We start from the raw sequence: 6,914 nt of genomic DNA, 5'->3' as shown, positions 1-6,914 counted from the left end.
TGCAAGTAATTGTCTTTTGTAGTTGCTAGATCCTCCCATAGGACTAGAGGGATCATTTATGTCCGCAAAAAGGATTGCCTGCACAACCAAATGGCGACTTTGCTGGGAGTACATAACCCTTCAAACCTACTTTTTTTTTGTCTCATTTGATAAGTTTAGCCAACCTATTAGTGATCCATAACTTTGATTGATTGTGGATCCACATCCTGAGTGGTGTGTGGTTTAGAGTGTCAAATTTAGGTCTATGTTCAACTTTGTTTGTTTTCTCCTAAGTTTTTCTCACCTAGCACCCTTTTCCTGAGAAACAGAGCGCTGCCAGCGCGGATTTTGCTCATTATAGTTGTGTTGAAGACCCTGTCAGCATGGATTTGACTATTACATTATTGCTGGTCCAAAAAATGAGAATTTTTTTTAATATTTTTTTACAAAAGATCTGGAATGACTTGATCTCTAAAGTTGTTCTCTTGCTCTATTTTCATAAAAAAAAAATTGTTAATTTCTTAATGGTTTGCAAAAGTTTTTTCCATGTTTAAGTAGTTAAAACGAACTTTGGTTGAATCTTTAGTTCCTTGGGTAGTCGAATTTGTTGTTTTGTTGCTTGCATGTGTTACTGAGTTGTTGTCTAATAATCATTTTTAGTCCTTTTGAAACCAGAAAAGAAATTGCATTTGCATTTTTTAAGCCTTCATCTCAAAATATATCGTTACTTCTGGAATTACATTAGATTACATTGCACTGGAAAGTTGTTTTTGAGATTGTCATTGATCATATATTACATTGCTTGGCGTTGAAAGCTGATAAGTGCATCCTCATTCATTTAAAAAAAATAAAAAAATTATGTAGGTGAACATTTTTTTTTTAACAAAGTCGGTTACTGGATTTCTATTCCAAAAAAGAAAAGGAGGGAGACAAGCTCCCATTGCATCAAGCCAAAATGGGTGAGGGCATATTGGAAGAGAAACAAAGGACCAATAGTCCTTTTCTTCCAAGCTCCTCCCCTTTTGTTTCTGATATTACTAATTGCACTATCCTTATAAATACTTACATATTTATTCAACAACAGTTTACACCTACATAACATAAAGAGCTAGTAGCAGAAAGACTTAACAGTACTAAGATGATTGAGGCATTTACAATTACTTTTTGTTGATTGAGGGTTCCTGATGGGGCTGAGGCCAATTCTTGTTGCTCTGAACGTTGGAGTTTTCTCTGATCTGAGTAATAAGTAAGCTCTTCAGATAATTGATCATTTCCTCCAAATGCCTGCATTTGTGTTTTAGCGCAGACATTTCTTTCCTATGTTCTTCTATTTGTCTCTTTAGAAAGGAATTCTCAGATTTTGATTCATTTTTGTAGTCTTTGACCATTTCTCTCACCTGCTCAATCGTGAATTTGTTTTCTCAACGAACTGCGTAGTTTTCACACTTTGGTACATTTGCAAGCGGATTCCAGTCCATATTTCTTGGAGGGAGAGGGCGATCAATCCAGTAGATCAGAGATGGGGAAATAGGAAACAGAGAGAAGAGACAAAAGCAGTCACTAGACAATCCCGCGAAGACCCACAACTGTTGGAAGGGAGACTGGGCATCGAAAGAAAAAGTGGCAAGAGTTGCGCGAAAGTAGAAGAAACTGGGAGGCGAGGGCCACCAGAGCTGCGCAATGGAGGGAGCAACAGGAGCTGGGTGGAGGGGGGGGCAACAAGAGATGCGCGGTGGCGGGGGCACCAGAGCTGCGCAAAGGCAAAAAGATTGTAGACGCCTCTAGAGCTGCACGAAGGCAGGGGCCACTAGAGTAGCGCAAAGGCAAATGGAACTGGGAAATAACCACCAGAGTTGCGCGAAGTAATAAGGCAAGGTGAAATCAGAGTAGATAAGCTCAGTCCCCAAAGGGGCGCAACTACGACTACTTGAAAAGAGATGACTACTACTGAGACTGAGGGGAAGGAGAGGGAGGGCGAAGATGGCATAGATAAAATAAGACGAACGGAGGGGGAGAATATATAGCTGCACAACTTGCCTCCTCAGGGAAGAGAACATATGCATTTCACGGGAAGCTTGAGTAGCTGTCGATCACTTGTTAGCCGAAGACTGACTGTCATGTCTGTTCTTGGGGATTTCCTTGGATTTCCTGATCTTCTAATATCTATTCATTCGAGCTGAAGTGACTATTGCCCACCTTGATGTTCCCTCTTTGATTGCTATTCTCTGCACATTGTGGTGAGAGTTCCTATGGAATTGATTTCTGAGCAATCGCATTATCAATTCTAGATTCTCCCATAGGATTGTTGAAAGCCAAATTCACCTACATGTCGGCGGTACGATTATTTTCTCTAAGAATATTCTTGAAGGTGACTTCACCTAGAAACAACAAGTTTTTTCCGACCCTTTTTGTTATTTGTCTCAAGGCCTTATTCTTGGGGCTTCTTCTTTCCAATATCGATTGGATTATTATTGAAGACTCCCCCATTATGACTGGATTCTTCATACTGCATTGCCTTAAGATTTTCGTTCCCAATAGGAGGCCATATGGTTCTGCCCTATTGTTGGATAGTTCTCCTAATCCCCATTCAAAAGTAATAAGATTTTTCCCTCCTGGGCCAAAAAGGACACCTCCCGCTCCAGCCTTGCCTGGGTTGGACTTTGAAGCACCATCAAACAGTAAGCAGGGCCTATTTTTTTTTTTTTTCCATGTTTTGAACTCCTCTTGTTTCATTCTTATTTTCCAATTTTGCATATTATTAGGAGATTTGTTGAAGTGTATTTTTTGTTGCTTGCTCATCGTGAATTCAGCCCAGACTCTTTCCTCATGCTGCAGATGTTGGACATCTATTGCTTTAACTCCTTTAGAGTTGATGAACTCATATGACATGCTCCAAGTTTTGGCCAAGACTGTTCTGGTATTTGGAGTGCGATCTTTAAAGATCCTTTGATTTCTTGCTATCCAAATTTGCCAACACATAAATGAGGGCAAACTTAATCAATATCTTTTTAACTTTTTACCGTTTCTTTGTTTTTGAAGGAATATGGATATCTTTTCCCCTAGGTTGATAGAAGTTCATGATAAGGTAGCGAATGTTGAATGCTAACCTCCAAGGGACTAACAAGCCCTTTCTAGTAGTCCCTAGCAAAGCGGCATTCCGCAAAAAGATGTTGAATATTTTCTTCACTTCCATGACATATAGCACAACGCGATGGGCCTTCATATCCTTTTTTTTTAAGATTATAAACAATCAATATTTTTCCTTTGAGTAGCATCCACATAAAAACTTTGATTTTTGGCAGTGTTTCAATTTCCACGCCATCCTCTAGTAATCCCAGTCTTGATTTTCATGCTGATGTAAAGTGGGATATCCGGATTTGACTGAAAATCTCCTCCTAAGAATCTATACTTAGCGGAGTAACCCCCTTAAGGTACGTGATTAGGGACTTCCATTGAGGGACAAGGCCATAAGGGAGGATGGGGATCCTTCAATCTCCCCATTCTCCATCCCTCCAAAGAGATATATCATCCAGTGTAGTGATTCCTTTTGTTTTCATCAATCTTCTTAGATCCTGAAGATTTTCTTGGCGGGCTATGGGCTGATTTCCCATTATTCTATCCTTCCATATTTTTATGGATTTACCATTACCAGGTATCTTAGAAGAGTTTTCTTTGATGAGGGAAACGGTTTTTTTAATCAGATTCTAGACCTGGGAGCAGGGCCTGGTTGGATAACCTTTTCTCAATAAGAGGATTCTATTGCGGTCCATGTATTTTGCTTCTAGGATTTGCTTCCACCAGCTGCTATCTCCTGTTATAAGTCTCCATGTTATTTTTCCTCCTAGAGCCAAGTTCATTATTCTTGGTAGTCTTATTGCCAACCCACCTTTCTCATATGGCTGAGTTACTTCATCCCATTTCACAAGGTTGTGCTTCTTTTTCTCCACTTTACCTCCTTTCCATAAGAACCCCCTGATTACTAGCTCAATTTGTTTGTGTATACTTGTCGGGGCTAGTATTGCAACATAATGACAGATTGGGAGAGCTGTGAGTAGTGCCTTTATTAATACCCCCCTTCCTTCCATATTGAGCCAGATCATGCCCCAGTTCTACACTTTTTATTTCATTTTCTCAATGTACTTATTCCATATGTCGATCTTCAAATTTTCTTTTGAGATCGGGCGTCCAAGATACTGGAAGTGGCCCCACTTTTCTTGAAATGAAATTTCCAAAATTTCTGATATTTTTTGGAGAGTGCGAGATGGAGTGTTCCATCCAAATATTTTGCATTTCTGATTATTTAGAAACCCTCCAGAGTCTTCCAAAAAAACTGTTTAGTACCTTTTTTATTCTTCTTTCCATTATGTAGGAGGCCCCTCCCATAATCAAAGTGTCATATGCAAATAGGGAGTGGTTTATGCTTTTTACTTTAGGAGAGATTGAGAGTCTTGTGATAGTCTTATCTTGTCTACATTTATGAAGACTTATGCTTAGGGAGTCCACCATTATAATGTATAAAAAAGGAGAGAGAGGACAGCCTTGGCGTAGCCCCCTTGAACTCTGAAAATATTCACTTGGTCTTCCATTGACCAATGGTGCAATCCAAGGACCCACAATATATGCTTTTATTATATCTATTGCCTTTTTTGAGAAACCAAATCTACGTAGGACAACAGCAAGAAAACCGAGGTTGACCCTATCAAATGCATTAGCCATGTCAAGCTTGAAAATCATTCCTTTCTCTTTTTTAATTAGGCTAAAGTGCAAAGCTTCCTACACTATTAGAATGTTGTCCAGAGTTTGTCTTTTTGGGACAAATCCTCCTTGGTTTTCTGATATTATCTCTGGAAGCAATACTTTGATTCTGTTTGCCAGGATTTTTGCTGTGATTTTGTAGGAGGAGTTACACAGAGAAATAGGCTTGAATATATTAAAGGAGTTAGCATTTGGCTCTTTTGGAACAAGGGCAAGGAAGGAAGATTTTGTGAATCCTTGAACCTTGAATTTCCCAAAAACATTTCTTATCATTCTTATCAATTTTTTTTAATAATTGTCCAGTTGTTTTTATAAGAGGAAATAGGGAACCCATCCTGGCCAGGAGCCTTATCCAGATGCAAATCCCAAATATCATCTGCTACTTCCTTTTCTTCAACTGTTCTTGTGAGTTCATTGTTTTCTGCTTCACTGATTTTCTTGGGTATATGCTAAAGATATTCTTCATACTCGTTATTTGATGCTGGGGATGATAATAGATTTTTATAGTATCTGTAAGCCTCCTTCTTTATTTCCTCTTGACCTCTGACTTCTTTGCCTTCAATATCTTTTATGATGTCTAATTGATTTTGATTTCTTCTTATCCTGACCGCATTATGAAAGAAAGTTGTGTTCTTGTCTCCTTCTTTGAGCCATAGAATTTGCGATTTTAACCGCCACTCTTCTTCTTCCTTTCTGTTTTGTCTGTACATATCCCAATATGATTTTTTTTTCCTGCCATACGCTCTCCTGTGTTTCCTCTTGCTGCTCCTTTTCCACTTGAATTCTATCTATTTTTTTGTTATTTCTAACGTTCTTTTTTTGTGTTTCTAGATGGTTAATCCTTGCCTAATGTTTTAGCTCTCTCCTCAGGGATTTTAATTTAGTTTCCCAAACATAGCTAGGAGAGCCAGTAATTGGTGTTGTCCACACTTTAGCTATGATTTTTTTGATTTCTTCTCTTTCGTTCCACGTGGAGCTGAATCTGAAAGGAACCGGGCCAATATTTTCTAACTTCCCAAGGGTGAGAGCCATCGGTTTGTGATCTGATGCTATATTGTGGATGATTTTGGATTTTATCTCACTTAACGCATTGGCAACTTTGTCTTGTATTAGGAATCTATCCAATATTTCCTTTATGTTATTTTTCTCAATTCTTTTGTTGCTCCATTTGTACCTTCCATTGCTAGGAGGCATGTCCATTAATTTGCATGCTTCAATAATAGATTCTAACATTTCCCTATAAGGGTTAGCATTGTATTTTCCCCTGAATTTTTCCTCTACGCTCAATACCAAATTGAGATCTCCTCCTACGATTATGCCTTTGTTTTGGTCCTGCATAATATAATTTTTTAGGGTAGACCAACAGAATTCCTTGTCCCTGTAATGGTTTGGGGCATAAATATTTATAATGCAATACTTTTCTTTTGTTTTTTTGTTTTCCATTTTTGTTTTTATCCAGTGGAACTCTTTTTTTGTTGAATGACCTCCCAATTCTTGGTTTTCCATAGTGTGCATATTCCTCCTGAGGTTCTGGTCGCTGGGATTGAAGTTGCTTGATAATTTTTGGTTTTTTGTATCATTATTTCCATTTCCTTTTCATTTGTCTTTGTCTCGTGAAGCATAAGGATATCAAGTTTCTTTGAAGTTATGATATCTTTCATTGCCTTAATTTTTGGCATACTTCCCATTCCTCCGCAATTCCAAGAGACTATGATCGTTATCACTTCATGTTAAGGGTTGAGGGACCTTTCCCTCTGTTAGGGTGGGTAAATTTCTCCTTATTTTTTTTCCAGGAAAGTGTCTAGATGTTGTCGTGTGCCCAGAGCCATTTCCTTTACCGTTGCTTCATCTCTAATTTCTTTGTTAGTTTTTCTGCCTGCCCTTTTAGGGTGGTCGAGAGAGGAGAGGAGCTGTTTGGAGAGGGTATGAGTGATTATGCGGTTGAAGGAGGAGGCGAGAGGGTTTTGGGAGGGGATAGGCAAGGTAGGGGAGGGATTAGAGGGGAAGGGAAGAAGAGGGGGTGAGGAAGGGGGAGGGGAGGGGAGATCAGGGTTCGCAAGGGAGCCAAAGGGATTAGAGACCAATATATTAGATAAGGGGGGAGGGATAGAAGACAGAGGGAGAGGGGCAGAGGGAGAGGGGGGGTATTTAGATGAAATAGGCCTAGAAGGGAAGGATGG

Source organism: Pinus tabuliformis, chromosome 6 (assembly GCF_031772625.1).
Source record: "Pinus tabuliformis cultivar Carrire ecotype Pingquan chromosome 6, CPIR1, whole genome shotgun sequence".
Taxonomy (NCBI): domain Eukaryota; kingdom Viridiplantae; phylum Streptophyta; class Pinopsida; order Pinales; family Pinaceae; genus Pinus; species Pinus tabuliformis.
This window is presented reverse-complemented; position numbering follows the sequence as displayed.